At 34.3% G+C, this 17,652-nt stretch overlaps 1 long non-coding RNA gene across 12 annotated transcripts in view; it reads right to left on the reverse strand.

Annotated features, from left to right (window-relative positions):
- The window catches only part of LOC144287842 (uncharacterized), a 435,194-nt gene that overhangs the window by 212,755 nt on the left and 204,787 nt on the right, over nucleotides 1–17,652 (reverse strand). The gene's annotated exons all lie outside the window — the stretch shown is intronic.

The raw sequence follows: 17,652 nt of genomic DNA on the forward strand, positions 1-17,652 counted from the left end.
AATCTTTCCCTTTAGCTGAAAAATAAGAGTAAACTGAAGACAAAGCAGGTAGAAGGAAGGAAATAATAAAGATTAGTGTGGTGACAAAATTTGTGTCTTACTGATAGAAGGTCCTGGAAAACTGCAAATTTCTCCATCTGTGTTCTAGGAAATGGATGACAACAAAAAGCAACCTGCCCCATGTGGTTTCAGTAAGACTAGCTGTCCATTCCTCCTCATGACCTCTATAAGATGCAAGAATGACTCATTTGTGACATGGCCACACAAATACATTTCATTTTTACCTGAACATACTGACAAGCCCAACACAGAGAATCAACTCCATTTTTTAGCTCATGATGTGAAATATTAGGTGAACTATTTATCCCTTTGAAACTAGCTAGGTGCACAGATAAATGCTTTCTATCTAGCTGATTGACTGAGACAAAAAAAAAAAAATCACAAAGAAGTCCAAAATATAAGTTATCCGGTTATAATCTAATCCTCTCTATGAAAGTATAAAGCAAAACTACCCTGCTCAGACTCTTAGTTATTTGGATCTTATATTTTTCTCTTGTTGCAAAAGCCTAAATAAAACAAATTTCCTTATTTGATCAGTGTTGGGTTTGGCAGAAGAAAGTAGTGAAAATCAACAAAACTGCATTGTTATTGTGGTGATGGTATCACAGGTGTTTGCATATGTCCAAACTCATCAAATTATACATTTTAAATACATACAGTTATTTATATGTAAGTGATAGCTCAATAAAACTGTTAACATTTATATAAAAATTATTTTCAAGAGGAAATAGAATGCACTAGTATATTCGGTAAATTGCTTAATTGCAGATTAAGATGATTTAAATACAATCCACTCTTCATATTTATTTTGTTGGGAACATATATATGTAAAATTGGGTAAAAGTTTAATGAAATAGAAGGCGAAATTGAAAACATCTGTGGATTTAGACATGATAATTATTACTGGTAATGTCTAACAGTTGCCTCAAATAGACTTTAAAAACCAAGATTACATTTCAGATAATTCCACAATTGTGGAATGTTACTCGACAAATGACAATTCATTCAATTACTTCATGCTACATTTTGGATGCTATTACTGGTATACAATTATTTGCATCTCAGAACAATAAATAGATAAAAAACAAATAGCTGTTTATTTTTAATATTTGAGATTAGATACCAGTTACACCAGCTTGTCAGCATGTCTCCAGACACATTAAAGTGGCACACTAAAAACTCTTTACTTATTTAGGGGAAAAATTGTTATACATGCTCTTTGCCCTCATCATGGAGAACTAGAACTCATCTCATAGATTGAGGTTGACATAAATACAACAAATCTACATGTGGTAATTAGCCATCTTGGTCAGAAAGCTGCCCCAATTTATAAAGCCAAGATTTATGCGTAGAATTCTAGTCAGATTTAAAAAGAGCTCTGGCTAAGCCACCTAAAATGTTTTGTTTATTATATAATTAAACTCATCTGATGGAATATTAACGATACCAATGATTAATGATATACTGAGCAATTACATATACTAAACAATATGTAAATTTAGTTACCTTCTGACACTTAGTCATTTACAGTTAGACAATTGAAACAAGGAACAATTAATGTCACTTTGGTTAACTGCATTTATATGAGAACCTTTAAACTGCATTTATGTGAAAATCTTTAACTGCACTTATGTGAAAACTTTAGTGGGACTGATGGAATTCAATAGACCTATCTTTTCAGAAGTCATGAATCCTGTGAATTTGGAAATATTCTTGGAAAAGAAATCCCACTTACAGACTTAACCATTAAACTAATTTCTATGGCAAGTATAATTAAAATAGTCATCATTGAAGCAAACCCAATTAAGTTTTGACTCAAGTATATTTCCTATCAGCTGTAGTGTGATTCCTATGCTCATTTCCCAATTTTTCAGAATCTAGTTTTTATGATCCTTAAAAAAACACACATTTCATTACTATTTCCTCTTATGCTTAAAGTAAAGTCTCCGCATGACACCACTAGAGTTCCTTTCTACTAAAATACATTTTAAAATGACATTCCTGGGGTAAATGCAGATGTCCACCATGTAGACATGTAGATGTGATTGTTCTGCATACCATTGAGGGCCACTTATAATCCAGCTGCCTTAAGTGACCATGAAGAATTTGTTTAAAAGTAGATTTGGACAGAGGAGGAGGACAATGTGGTGGAATACATCTTTGGATTGCAAGTAATTTGTTCCTGCTGTTTTCTTTTTCTTAAGTTTTTATGTCCTGTCATATTCTGTGTAACATTGTTTGAACAAGTGTTTAATATATGGTGCTTTTCTAACAAAATCATAATATATTGATCTAGAAACCAACAAGTTGTACTGGAGTTGAAATATATTCAACTCCTACTGCCTCTGTTGATAATCAGTATTCACACCATACATACGATAAATGCTTTTAACTTCTGTAACTAATGAGAATTTTTTTATTCATGTGTAAAAATTTTCAGACTAATAAGCTGGGACATTTTAGCCAGCACACAATAATATTTGCACTTAATTAGAAGCTGATACTGCACCTAACATAAATGAGGCAAACAGGCAAAATTTGAGATGGTGACTGACTTAATTGACCTTAGGCAACTCTGAGGAATGAAGATTTGGCTCACTCAATGTAGCAAAGTTTCCAATCCAGCTGAAGGTGCACTTGAAGGCAGGAATAAAGATAATAAGGAATGCAACACGGGAGTGACAAATATCAGTTTCAGAAAGAGGCCACTTCCTGTTTTCCCTTGATTGCTGGACACACATGCATGATACACACACAACAAACATTTATTATATGATTTATATTTTACTTTTCTATCCATTTTCCCCACTCTTGTGATGAAATCAGAGGAGGAGAGGGGTCAATTGGAGACCATATCATTAGAGGTCAGTGAACCCATAAAAGTATTGCTGGTTGTGACTTTGTGCTCTGCCACAATAATACAACATTACATGGTCTCTGTGAGCATTTTTAATTTATTTTTTGAAAGATTTGAGAGAGAGTGCACATGCTTGCACACATATGCATGTGTAAGAGTTGGGGAGAGGGGTAAGGGGAGAGGAGTAGAGAGCCAGATTCTTTCTAGCAGAATCCATGCCATGCACAGAGCCCAATTTGGGGCTTGAGATCATGACCTGAGCCTAAACCAATAAATAAGCTGATGCTTAACCAAGTCACCCAGGCGCCCTTGTGAGCATTTTTAAAGAATCATTTAATAGTATGTATGTGCAGGTATGTACATGTATATTGATTGGACAGCCAAGGGGTAGAACATAGAGAAAACTTTTTAAAATTATGGTTTTATCCCTTCAGGCATTTATCCATATAAGGAATCACTCCTATCTGCAAAAGAGTAAATACATGAAATAATACAAAAAAAGGCTCAACCCTTCCAGCAACTTGAATATTGAGCAGAACATCCGAAGGAAACTTAAGTTGAATTATCCAGATAAATACTTCAAAGCACTTTCCACAAGCTCCAACTACACTAACAGCCCAAAGTTCTATTATTTTGTAGTTTTCATGTTGTCTGGTCTTCAAAATTCTCAATTATGTGAACTGTTTATTTCCAATAAATTTTTGCTTATGTTAGATTTGGTTTCTAATTAATAAAGTCAGCAGAGGGAAAAGATTTCTAAGTTTTCATGCATTGTATTTTCATACTTCTGAGTTTGAGTAGCTCTATCTGCCACAAATCCTTTATAAGATATTCCACATCTGTTCCCTTCTTCTATTCCTCAAATGCTAGGAGATTCTGTGTTTGGCTGTTTTCTAATTTAAAGAGACTCTTTTCTTTGGCATAATGCTGATGGCAGCATATTTCACAGAGAACAAATAATTGTTAATGAAAGAGTTATTGGCAGACCAGGAACACAGAAAAGATGGTTGAAACAGATGTGTGATTGTTTCAGAATCTGGCCCCAAAAGTCATGGTTCAATTAGACTTATATAAAATGAATAACGTTCTGTGCATCCTCATACTCAGGTCAACAAACTCACATTCCCAACCTTCGTCTTCCCTCCACCATCATCTGCCAATCTACATTCGACAGTGCAGACAAAACTTTCTAGATTATATTTCTATTGCTTCCTGACTAATATACTTTTAAAAGGATCCATCTACCCTATTATAATGTCCAAACCTCTTTTACTGCTTATATATGCCTTCTTGTCATATATCATGAATAATATTCATGAAAATTAAGTCTGCAACATTTGGAAAAAAGGAATTGATCAAATCTGCAATGAAGACTAGAAAAAAGAGTCATTGAAGAGATTTGAAAACTAAGAATCAGTAACCAAGAAATCTTCAGAAGGTAAAGAGCATCTAGGTCAATGTATAAAAAGAAAAACAAAAACAAAACAGCCCAAAACAACAACAACAACAAACAATAGGAAGAACCAGTAAATAAATATGGATCTATTTAGAGGAATTAATCTTACTCATACAACTTTGCATATAGATTCCATGATAAACAACTGCCTTGTTTGGAAGATTTGTATTCGGAGAAATGTTCTGAAACTTTTAAGAAGAGTTCATTGTTATTGAACTCATGTTACTGAAAATATAGGGAACCAAGAAAATATAAATTAATTTATGTTAAGAAATTAATATAATATTTTCTAGTGAAAATTTATAATTCAGTACATATACTAAACAGATCAAGGTGTAATAAACTAAGTTATGGCAAAAACTTGAGGCTGCAATGTATGGTAGAAAGAATCTTGATTATAAATGTAAGTATCTGATCTTTGTACTGGCTCAAACATTGTCTAGTAGTATGGTAATATATAGGGCAAAGCAACTCTTTTAAATAAATCATTCTCATCTAAAGGAAACAATGTTATGAAAGCAAGTGCATTTATAGCCCGATAGGATCTTTTAAAAAAATAATCTATTATTCAGGGCACCTGGATGGCTCAAGTGGTTGAGCATCCAACTTGGTTGCAGCTCAGTTCATGATATTGGGGTCCTGAGATTGATCCCCACATTGTGCTCTATGCTCAGCACAGAGTCTGCTTGAGATTCTCTCTCTCCCTCTCCCTTTGCTCCTCCTCCTCACAAGAGCACTTTCTCTTTAATAATTATTTTCTTTAAAGAAAATAAACATCTATCATTCACTGGATATGGCCTTATTTTTTAAGATTTATTTATTCATGAGAGACAGAGAGAGAGAGAGAGAGAGGCAGAGACATAAGCAGAGGGAGAAGCAGGGAGCCCAATGCGTAATTTGATCCCAGGACCCTGGGATTACGACCTGAGCCAAAGGCAGATACTAAACGGGTGAGCCACCCAGGCATCCTGGATATGACTTTAGTAAAAGATTTGACTTCTTTGTTATATTTTTTAGCCTATGAAAGTAACTATAATTTAAGTTCATTGAATATTAGTCCCTTCTATCTTATAAAATAGAAACATTTAGATTTTACTCATGTATCCCAAAATAAATGATGTGAGTTAAATATTGTTTCTGTTAATTTTAATAATATAAATGTACATGAAATTTATTCATTTTATACTATATTTGTTTTCTTAAAGATTCTGTATCATTCATAAATACACCTCTTCCTAGAATCAATGACTAACAAAATCTATGAGTAGAAATGAATTCTGGAGATTACAATACAAGGAGACTGAGGTACAGATACACAGGGTTTTTGTTAGTCATGACAAACAATTTGGACACCTTCCAGAGGGTGTGGATCATTTAAATGTGTATCATTCAGAAATATAATGAAAATTATAATTCAGAAAGATATATCTATATGCAATGCAGAAAACTGCACTATCACAATTCTGAGGTAAGAAGTAAATTTAATGGCCATGGCAAAACCCAACAAAAAGATGATAATGCCCAAAACTAAAACTTGGAGTTGAAAGACTATATTGTATGGATAAAGGTTTTTGTTATTTGTCCTGCATAACCAACCATCTGGACCTGCATGGATGCAGGCAGGCTAAAGAATGTTGTGAGACTTGAATTGCCTGTAGTGACCTTGGGAACCTGATTAGTTGACATTAGCTGGCCTCCAGGTAAGAATTGGCCCTTCTGGTGTGAACACCAAGAGCTATAAATTCTACCTTACATTCCCTCCAGCTCCAGGATGGGCTGGCACTCCAGAATGGAATGCAAGAGAGGAGGCAAGCACCTATTTGCATACTTCTTGAATATGTAGAGATGATAACATAGGAATGCAGCTCACTCCAAACTGCATATAGACAAACAAATGTTTAACTTCAAACTCCCATTTATTTGTTCTATAAATACAGCCCTTCTGGGGATGATCAGCTGGAAGTCTCACCTCAGGGGAGGATGGTCTTCCCAAGCCTCTCAGTCTGGACTCCAGCCTGGCTGTTTCCAAAGGGTTTCCGCAGCTAATGAGGTTGGAGGTTGTAAGTACTCGATTTGATGTAACTCTATTTTAACCGCCTTTACTGCTTACTATTGCTCTCATCTATGTTCAGATTTCCCTTTTTCTTCTTTCTGCTTCTATTAGATTTTTATAGCATCAATAAAGTGAGTTTTCCCCTTTGCACCTAAGATTATGGCTACCATGAATCTTTTCTTCAGAACAAAGACATGGATCCACAGTTCTAGTGACTGACCTTCAATCAATATCCATTCCCTACTCAAAGTAACTACTATCCTGATTTCTAACACTATATTTCAGAATTGCCTGTTTTTCCATTTAACCACAATCATATAGATTGTGGATAACATTAAGTGTCCAACATTAAGTTTGTAAAACTAATCCATGCTGTTGCACAGAGATGTAGTGCTTACTTTAATTGAACTAGAATATACTCCAGTGTGAATATAGTCTAATTTTTGATCCATTCTTTTTTTTTTTTTTTAAGAGAAGCAGGGTGGGTCAGGGGCTGAGGAAGAGGGGGAGATAATTTTTTTTTAAAAGATTTTATTTATTTAAGCATGAAAGACACAGAGAGAGAAAGAGAGAGAGAAGGGCACAGGCACAGGGAGAAGCAGAGGGAGAAGCAGGCTCCACACAGGGAGTCTGACGTGGGACTCGATCCTGGGTCTTCAGGATCACACTCTGGGCGGAAGGTGGCGCTAAACCGCTGAGCCACTGGGGCTGCCCAGGGAGAGAGAATCTTAAGCAGGCTCCACATGCCCACCACAGAGCCCCACCAGGAGTCCCTCAAAGGGCTCAATCTTACAACCCTGTGATCATGACCTGAGCCAGAAATCAAGAGCTGGAAGCTTAACTGACTGAGCCACCCAAGTGTCCCTGCTTTGAACATTCTTGCAGATATCCCTTGGTGCACATGGAATTATGGAATAACAGATTATACTCACATTCAGCTTTAATAGGCAGTGTCCTCAGTGTTTAACAGGTTCACTTACTCCGTCAACTTGGTCTTGACAGTTATTTTTTAGCTCTTTTGGTTTGGCATGTATCCAATTTAGACGTTCCCATTACCAAAAATATCTTTTGGGTTTACAATGTTATATCAGGTATGTTAGAAGGATCCCAGGCTCACTAGTAAATGTAAAGCATATCTAGTCATCAGTCACAACAGAGCTTATATCACTAATATTTGGGCATTCTGAACTAGAAAAGATCCTCTAATTGGTCTAACATAACCCTTCTGTAGACATAAAAGTGGTAATTGGGGCCCCTGGGTGGCTCAGTGGTTGAACATCTATCTGCCCTTGACTACAGGGTGCCTGTTGCAGGACTCAATCCCAGGACCCCAGATCATAGGCTGGGTGGGGGGGTCTGGGATTGAGTCCTACAACAGGCACCCTGTAGGGAAGCCTGCTTCACTCTCTTCCTATGTCTCTGCCTCTTTCAGTGTTTTTTTCATGAATAGATAAATAAAATCTTAAAAAAAAAATAGTAACCTTTAAAGTCAGATTGGAGTTAGACCTGAAGCCTATAGGCAAATTATGTAACGTCTCTGAGTCTTTGTGTGTGCCTATATGTGTGTGTGTTTCATGTAACATCTTTGAATTTAATGTCTTTCTTATTTAAAAAAAGACTAAGAGGACCCACCCTCATAATTTTGACTGAGAATATCTATGAAATAATGGAATGGAATTTCCTTGGACATTATCTGTGGTCAGTATATCTCAGATTCTTTACCCCTTAATTTTGCAAATATAGAAACAGGATCAGAGATTTAAATCAACTAAATCTACATTACCAAAAGTCCTTGAATGGATGCCCTGGGGATAAAAACAGGAATCTCCTAATTCATTTCCCCAAGTATTCTTCTAATGAACTTTGTGATTTCAACTGCATACAAAACAAAGAAGAAAAACTCCCTCCGAGAGAGTAAAGCATTGATACACTACCTAAGTCTATGTTACTTGCCATTAAACTTTCATTATTAAATAGAAGATGCTCTGAAATAGAATGATAAAGTCACTAGAAATGAAAAGATATATTCTTAGATTTTTATGTAAAACTATGTTCTATTTATTTAGATTTTTATGTAAAACTATGTTCTATTTTTTAAAAATGTTCCTTAAATTTTTATTTCACCCATTACTTATAAGTCAAACTTTGACAGTTTTACATTTCAGGCCTAAGACTTCACTTACCGTCTTTGGGATACCTTTTTTGCTTCCTATTACTTATAGAAGACACTTCCATTTACATGTCTGGAATTTTTTTTTTCTTACTCTAAGATCATCCCATTCTTCCTCCTATGTTATGTATTTGAGTATGTCTTATTGTAACAAAACAACAGGGCTTATAAAAAAAGGAACAACTCAGTGTCTAACAAGAATTTTGAAAAAGCATTTTTCTTCCTATTACTGTCTATGGCATTTCCAAACCTCTGAACAATTAACCAGGGCATTGTAGGTTAGCCAGAGGGAGGCTAAGTTAAGTCAGATGAGCTAGCTTAATCAGAACCTACAGGCATTGTCAACATAAGCAACTAACAGCTCATTTGGGCTGTGAAAATAGGAGATGGACTCCACAAGAATATTCTCCTGCCAGAACTGGGCTCCACCATCTCAACACCAATGCGAAAAAGAGAGCAATTTCTTCTACAGAGAAAGATTTAATTTAGATCTAGTGTCCATCATTCAAATAGCTTTTTTTTTTTTAAGAGCCTGTTACACATTCTAAAAAAAATCTCTTTTGCTGCAGTGCTTACAAAATATACAAAATACATCTCAGCAGTAGGTGCATCAAAGCCCAGCACTTTGACTCTATTAAACATACACAGCAAATTTTTTCATCCATGTTCTCATGATTCTTTTCTCCCAATAAAGATTAGCTACCTTTGGATGTTAATTTTTTATTGCTATTAACCATCAATTTATGTTCTTCTTGCTTCTCAATCCTACAATTCCTAATGGTTTTGTGTATCTTACTCAAATCCTTGGCTCCACAAATATTACCTTGGTATGTATTTAAACAGCCCTTGCAATTATTTTATCCTATAGAACACTTGAATAAAACATCAAACACATTTTCTTCCTGGTTTGTTCACATGATAATGTGAAAGACTAAAGCAACAATAAAAAAAAAAAAAACACAAAGTGGGTGGCTGTTAAGATGCTCAGGACATTTTTCCTCTGAAGGTTATATTAATAATACAAATTTAAGATAACCTGTATGCTTAATGAGAACAATTAACCTATCAATTTGCTATACTCTTACAACTGACCTTCTATGGATGAAGTTATCATCTAACTAACACTTTTATTAGCTTTTGATTTTTTTTATAATGCACATTTTAAAGTGACAATAAGTCACACACCATGGCCTAATGATGCTATTAAAATTCAACCACTGCTCATAAAACAGTTTAAGTCTCTTTGCCCTTTATAAGCCACATTTCTGTAGATCTATTCTTTGGAGGTGGAGAAGTATAAAGGTGTCTCCAGGCTTTTCTCAGCAGGTAAGCATGTTTCTTGAACACTCATTGACACCAATTCCTTCTGCGCCATTGATTCACCTGGAGGTACATGAATATAGAGGCAGATGAGTTCAGTCCTCATTGACTACTCTGACTGCATCTCTGTTACTTTCATCAAGGTCTAATACCTTCTTTTGAGCTTCATCTTCTGCAGTCTTCCCAGTAAATGTATTTGTATCAAATACGTGCTTAAAAGAAACCATTACTAAAGTTCCTGTGTCAAGTGACTTGGGATATAAAAATACCCCCAAAACTTCTTAGAGATAGTGACTGCACAAGTGTCTGTAAGTCTTTGTGAAAAGAACTAAGGGATATGTTTAATGTATAATACCAATGACATTTCAAATGTTTTCATGAAACAGAGCTTGTAACATACATTGACAATCCTCTTTAATGTACATGTCACTAAAAAAAATAGCTTTCAGAAAGTGTATTCTATTGTAAGTGGTATTTTAGTCTCAATTCAAACCGAGTACTTCTAATCTAGTAGACCCTACACATTAGCTTTCAGTTTCACTCAAAATTTAAATTGTCACCCATAATTCAAAATAATGTTTTTCTTTTCAAGGTCAAAGATCAAAGATAATCCTCTTAAAAGCCCCATACCATTTTTCTCCAAAGTCATATTGTTCCAAACATCTCACGTGTTTAAGAAGGAATCAGATTATGCTAAAAGTCATATCTGTACTTTTGAAGTATATTTTCTTGGCTTATTTCTAAAATCCCACTACAATTACATATAAAAGTTGTGTGTATGTTTATAATGTTATTGTATATGTAAATTTTCTCAGTGAATAAACACATGTTCACCTTCAAACATTATTTTTCCTCTAACCTCTCATTTCACATTTCTTCTTAGATTTAATCAAAAGAACACTATGAAACCTATTAATAGGAAACAATACCAACATAACTGAAAGACAGCTACCTGTGAGGAAGCAGATTCAGTACCATCAGCATAAATCCCAACATGAATTACATGACTCCTCTATACCACCTGACTTGTCTAGCATAATTTTGGCAAATGCCAGCTGTTCAACGATCTCTTTAGAAGCTGTGCAGTTTTCTATTTTGTTAATTGTGTAATATTTCTTTTATTTTTATAATAATATAAGTTAGGCAAAGAAGATATTCTTCCTCAAGTTAACAGGTATAGAAACTGAACCTTTGCAATATTCAAACACATTTTTAAGAGTCATCTATCAGGCCATCCAGCTGCATATTACAGAAAAAATCCTGATAGCTGGAATTTAGATTAAAAAAAATTGTTTCTAGAATACAAATAACTTAGATATTATCAGTGTAGGTTTGGTATGGCAACTCCATGGTATTTTTCAGTTCCCAGATTCTTACTTGTTACCCATTCTTAAGACATTGTTCTTATCTTTACAGTTCAATATAGCCACTGAATTTCCCATGGAGGAAGTAATACGTATGTGATCATACTTATACCATTGTACAAAACTTAGTATCATGGCCTTATTTAGCTGCAAATAAAATTAAAAAATACTGTATTTTTACTGAATGAATATAATCACTGCAGACTGAGATAAAGGGTGATCACATTTTTGAGTAGGCAATTAAAATATTTTTCAAATATGAATGAATTACAACACATATGTCTCTAGGTTTAGAATCTTCTCTTTCTGTTGTTAATCTTCTCTACATATTTCATAATTATTTGCTTTTCTTTCTAAATCCAAACTCTATACATGCTTTTGCACGTCCTCGTAGTTCAGATAAATATCCAAATAAGGAAATCTAATAATAGCAAGCAGCTAAAAAAAAGTATGTATTATTCCTATTACATATTATATAGTAATATCCTAAACCACATACTTATTTAATCACATACAGTATTTTTACATGTAAGAGAAATATGCAACATAGGTAAATAAATTGAAAGCAGTATTTCTTATAATAGAAATAAAAACAATTATAATGAAACATTTTTGAATTAAATTTCAATTTTCTTATTTACAAGTAAATCTGAATATGTCACTTTAAAAAACAGAAGCCTCAGAGAAGCAATAAAAATACATTATAAGAACACAAAAGTATAAAATCAATATTTAATAGAATATAGTGCATGTATTTTAACGTCTGTGTATTATCCTTATGTCTGGATTACTTATAAAAGACTTAACAAAATATTTCATGGTCAGCTCAGTACCTGATGTGGTTAGGATCTGCTATACATCAGACTTTAGTTCAGTAACCAGCAATGACAATAACATTAATAGCCCACTTTAAGTACTAGTGATGAAGATGGTTTTCAAATGCTACATAGGGTTCTCTATTTTACATTTACATTCCACTTTCAGTAAAATTATTTTCCCTTGTAAGGAAAAATCTTAATGCATCTGACTTTCTCTTAAGTAGGTATCTTTAGACTCCAATTTATGTTAAGAACCATTGATTACCTTGTGTTTGGGCAAAATTTATTCTTTAGAGTTTGGTGCTCCCTCGGGATTTATTTTCAACTTACTACCTTCCTATAATCCAGTTGTAAAAATTATATACTATTTTCCTTAGAGGTTTTATCCAAAATATATTCTTAGTTTTACCATAGAGAAAAAAAAATCTATCATACATTTTTTCTCAATAAAAATTACATAGGACACAATTTAAATTATAAGGTTATGAAAATCTCACCTAACTGGATACATATTCCTCTTAAAGAGGTCCTATCAGCAACTAGAACAGAAACCGTGGTCTTAAGTTGTCAATTCAGAAAATTTAGAATGTTACTATAATTTAGTACACATTTAACAATGAGGTTAGCAAATGTGATCAAGCTTATTATTTCCAGTTTCCCTTAGGAGAAAATAATCCGAAAATTTTAGAAGATCCTAAAGTAAATCTAACTTAATCTACATGACTCAAAAGGTTAATCTTACTGCATATTTATCTCGCACAATGAAAACTAGAATAGGCAATTTTAGACAAATTGAGGCACCTAACAGATCAAAAATGTAGCAAGAATATTCCTAAACTAATACAGACAGACTTCTACTTCTGGCTATAATAAACACTCTTATACTAGACTAATTCTCCCTGCAATAACAACAAGAGAAGCAGAATCAAAATTCTAAAAATCAGTTTGATTTCATTAAGTAATTGCAAATTAGAACACTGAGCTACCTCTATGCCAATCACAGTAACTAAAATCTAAGATACAACACCAAATGCTGGCAAAGATATACAGTACCAGCCACTCTCATTCATTGCTGGTAGAAATGCAAAAATGGTACAACCATTTTGGAAGAGAGTTTGGCTCATAAAAAACTCATCATACTCTTACTTTAACACAGTAAACAGAGAAGTTGAAAACATCCACAGAAGATGTTGCCAAAGGAGTTGAAACCTTGTTTACATCCATATAAAAACTTGTATACAAATATTTATACAAGATTTATAACTGTCAAAGCTTGCAAGCAATCAAGATGCCTCTTTTTTTTTTTTTTTAAGATGCCTCTTAATACATAAATGGATAAACATTCTGTGGTATATCCATATGATGGAGTATTACTCAGCGATCAAAAGAAGTGAGTTATCAAGGTAGAATAAGACACAAGAAGCCTTAAATGCATATTGTTAGGTGAAGGAAGTCAGTCCAAAAGGCTATATACACATTCTACTTGTAATGAAATTCTGGAAAAGATGAAACTAAGTAGACAATAAAAAGGTCAATGGATTGTAGATTTGGGGAGAAGGGAAATTGATATGAATAGGTATAGCACAGATTTTTAGGGCAGTTATTTAGTATGATACTATGTTAGTGGACGTCTGTCATTATACATTTGTCAAAACCCAGAGAATGTATAATATACAATACACCCTAATACAAACTATCAATTTTAATTAAAAATAATGTATACATGTTGGCTGATTAATTGAAAAAATTTTGTATCACACTAATGCAAAATGTTCATTATAGGAGAGTTTAGGGGTAAGGGGCAGTACAAGGGAATATATGATAATTCTCTGTGCTTTCTACTAAATTTTCCTAGATACCTAAAACTACTTTAAAAATGTCTAATCCCTTTAAAAACACAGAAAAGTATCCTCAAAACAGTCAATATTATATTCCTTTATGAAGCTCCTAGACAGAATTGCTTCTTTGACTATTAAATTAGAACTGAAAACACAAAATATGGCTTGTAAACCAATGACTGATAAACACTTCAAACATGTTTATCTGTCATGCTTTAAAATTATTAATTTGTGCTCTTTTAAGTAGTAAATGTATTTTAATTACAGTTTCCTAAGCATCATGTATTAAAATTCTCTAGAGAAGCAAAACCAATAGGATATAGATAGGATATAAAGAGTATGGTATTGTTGGCATAAAAACAGACACATAGATCGATGAAACAGAATTGAGACCCCAGAAGTAAACACACACATATATGCTCAATTAACGTAGGAAAATATACAATGGGGAAAGAACATTCCCATCGAGAAATGTCGTTAGGAAAACTTGATATCCCATAAGAATAAAATTAGATTATTATCTTATACTATGCACAGAAAATTAACACAAAATGGATTAAGCGCTTGAATATAAGACCTGAGTCTATGGAAGTCCTAGAAGAAAACATAGGTGATGAGCTCCTTGACAATAGTCTTGGTGATGATTTTTTGGATCATATTTCAAAAGCAAAGGCAACAACAACAAAAAAATAAGCAAGTGAGACTACATAAAATTTAAAAACTTCTGCAAAGCAATCCATTAACAAAATAAAAAGACAACCAACTGAATGAGAGAATATTTTTTCAAAGACCTATAGATGGCCAACACGCACATGAAAAAATGATCAATATTACTAATCATCTGGGAAATGCAAATCAAAACTACAATGAAATATCTCTTCATGTCTGCTAGAATAACTAGTATCAAAAAGACAAAAAATGTTAGCAAGGATGTGGAGAAAATGAACCCCTTGTATATTGTTGATGGGTATGCAAACTAGTGTAGTCACTATGTAAAATGTTATAGAAGTTCCTTAAAAAACTAAAAATAGAAACATGCTAGGACCCATAAATTCCACTTCTGGGTATTTATCCCAAGAAGACAAAAACACTAAATCAAAAAGATATATTCACCCCAATGTCCACTGTAACATTATTTACAAAAGCCAAGATATGGAACAATCTGAGTGTCCATTAATGGATGAATGCATAAAGAAGACTGATGTGTTGTATATACACACACACACATATATGAATACAATGGAATACTACATATGAAATCTTGCCATGTGCCATAACAACATGAATCAATCTTGAGGATATTATGCTAAATAAGTCAAAGACAAATACCACATGATATTATTTATATGCAGAACCTAAAAAGACAAATGACAAAACAAAACTCATAGATACAGAGAACAGATTGGTAGTTGCCAGAAGAGAAACTGGTTGGAGGGTGGGTGACATGGTGAGTGTGGTCAAGAGTTATAAATAAGTCATGGGAATGCAATGTAATATGTTGCATGGTGACTATAGTTGATACTGTACTGCATATTTGAAAATTGCTAAAAGAGTACACCATAAAAGTTTTCATTGCAAGAAAAATTTTTTGTAACTTTGGTGACTGATGTTAATTAGACTTACACTGTGATCATTTTTCAGCATATACAAATGTCAAATCATTATACTGTATGCCTGTTTTACACTGGTCTCAGCCTATCAATAAGCAATGCGATGGTTGGACCAGCCTTTACAGTTCTCATTACTGCAAGATTGTTCTTCAGCCATAACAATCAGGAAACTCTGAAAAATAAATGTTTATTACTTAAAGGATCTAGAAATAATACAATATACCCAGGGCTACAAAGTGAGGTCACAGGTAGAAAGAGAGACCATGCACAAATACCTAATAGTTCTGTTTTCATTTGGGTTGAAAGTGAGGGCTCAGGGTTTCATGAGCCCACTCTTTATTGGTGAATTTAAAACATAAGAGCAGGAATGGAATTTAAAGCATGGGAAGAGGAAAACGAAAGGGCAAAGTGGTCAGCTATAGAAATCAACCAAAGTCTCTAAAACAAAGATGCCTCAGTCAGGGGAGGGAGCCTGGCGTTTTATCTAGTCCTAGGGCTGGTGATGTGTTTATTAGCTAGAACCCTCTTTGAAGTGGATGACTCAGCAATCGAAACTTATTGTCTACGAAAAGCCCACAGCAAATATCATTCTAAATGGGGAAGCACTGGGATCCTTTCCTCTAAGATCAGGAACAAGACAGGGATGTCCACTCTCACCACCGCTATTCAACATAGTACTGGAAGTCCTAGCCTCAGCAATCAGACCACAAAAAGACATTAAAGGCATTCAAATTGGCAAAGAAGTCAAACTCTCCCTCTTCACTGATGACATGATACTCTACATAGAAAACCCAAAAGCCTCCACCCCAAGATTGCTAGAACTCATACAGCTATTTGGTAGCGTGGCAGGATACAAAATCAATGCCCAGAAATCAGTGGCATTTCTATACACTAACAATGAGACTGAAGAAAGAGAAATTCAGGAGTCAATCCCATTTACATTTGCACCCAAAAGCGTAAGATACCTAGGAATAAACCTAACCAAAGAGGTAAAGGTTCTATACCCTAAAAACTATAGAACACTTCTGAAAGAAATTGAAGAAGACACAAAGAGATGGAAAAATATTCCATGCTCATGGATTGGAAGAATTAATATTGTGAAAATGTCAATGTTACCCAGGGCAATTTACACGTTTAATGCAATCCCTATCAAAATACCATGGACTTTCTTCAGAGAGTTAGAACAAATTATTTTAAGATTTGTGTGGAATGAGAAAAGACCCCTAATAGCCAGGGGAATTTTAAAAAAGAAATCCATATCTGGGGGCATCACAATGCCAGATTTCAGGTTGTACTACAAAGCTGTGGTCATCAAGACAGTGTGGTACTGGCACAAAAACAGACACATAGATCAATGGAACAGAATAGAGAACCCAGAAGTGGACCCTGAACTTTATGGTCAACTGATATTCGATAAAGGAGGAAAGACTATCCACTGGAAGAAAGACAGTCTCTTCAATAAATGGTGCTGGGAAAATTGGACATCCACATGCAGAAGAATGAAACTAGACCACTCTCTTGCACCATACACAAAGATAAACTCAAAATGGATGAAAGATCTAAATGTGAGACAAGATTCCATCAAAATCCTAGAGGAGAACACAGGCAACACCCTTTTTGAACTCGGCCACAGTAACTTCTTGCAAGATACATCCACGAAGGCAAAAGAAACAAAAGCAAAAATGAACTATTGGGACTTCATCAAGATAAGAAGCTTTGGCACAGCAAAGGATACAGTCAACAAAACTCAAAAGACAACCTACAGAATGGGAGAAGATATTTGCAAATGACCTATCAGATAAAGGGCTAGTTTCCAAGATCTATAAAGAACTTATTAAACTCAACACCAAACAAACAAACAATCCAATCATGAAATGGGCAAAAGACATGAAGAGAAATCTCACAGAGGAAGACATAGACGTGGCCAACATGCACATGAGAAAATGCTCTGCATCCCCTGCCCAGGGAAATACAAATCAAAACCACAATGAGATACCACCTCACACCAGTGAGAATGGGGAAAATTAACAAGGCAGGAAACCACAAATGTTGGAGAGGATGTGGAGAAAAGGGAACCCTCTTACACTGTTGGTGGGAATGTGAACT

This window comes from Canis aureus, chromosome 17, assembly GCF_053574225.1.
Source record: "Canis aureus isolate CA01 chromosome 17, VMU_Caureus_v.1.0, whole genome shotgun sequence".
Classification (NCBI taxonomy): Eukaryota; Metazoa; Chordata; class Mammalia; order Carnivora; family Canidae; genus Canis; species Canis aureus.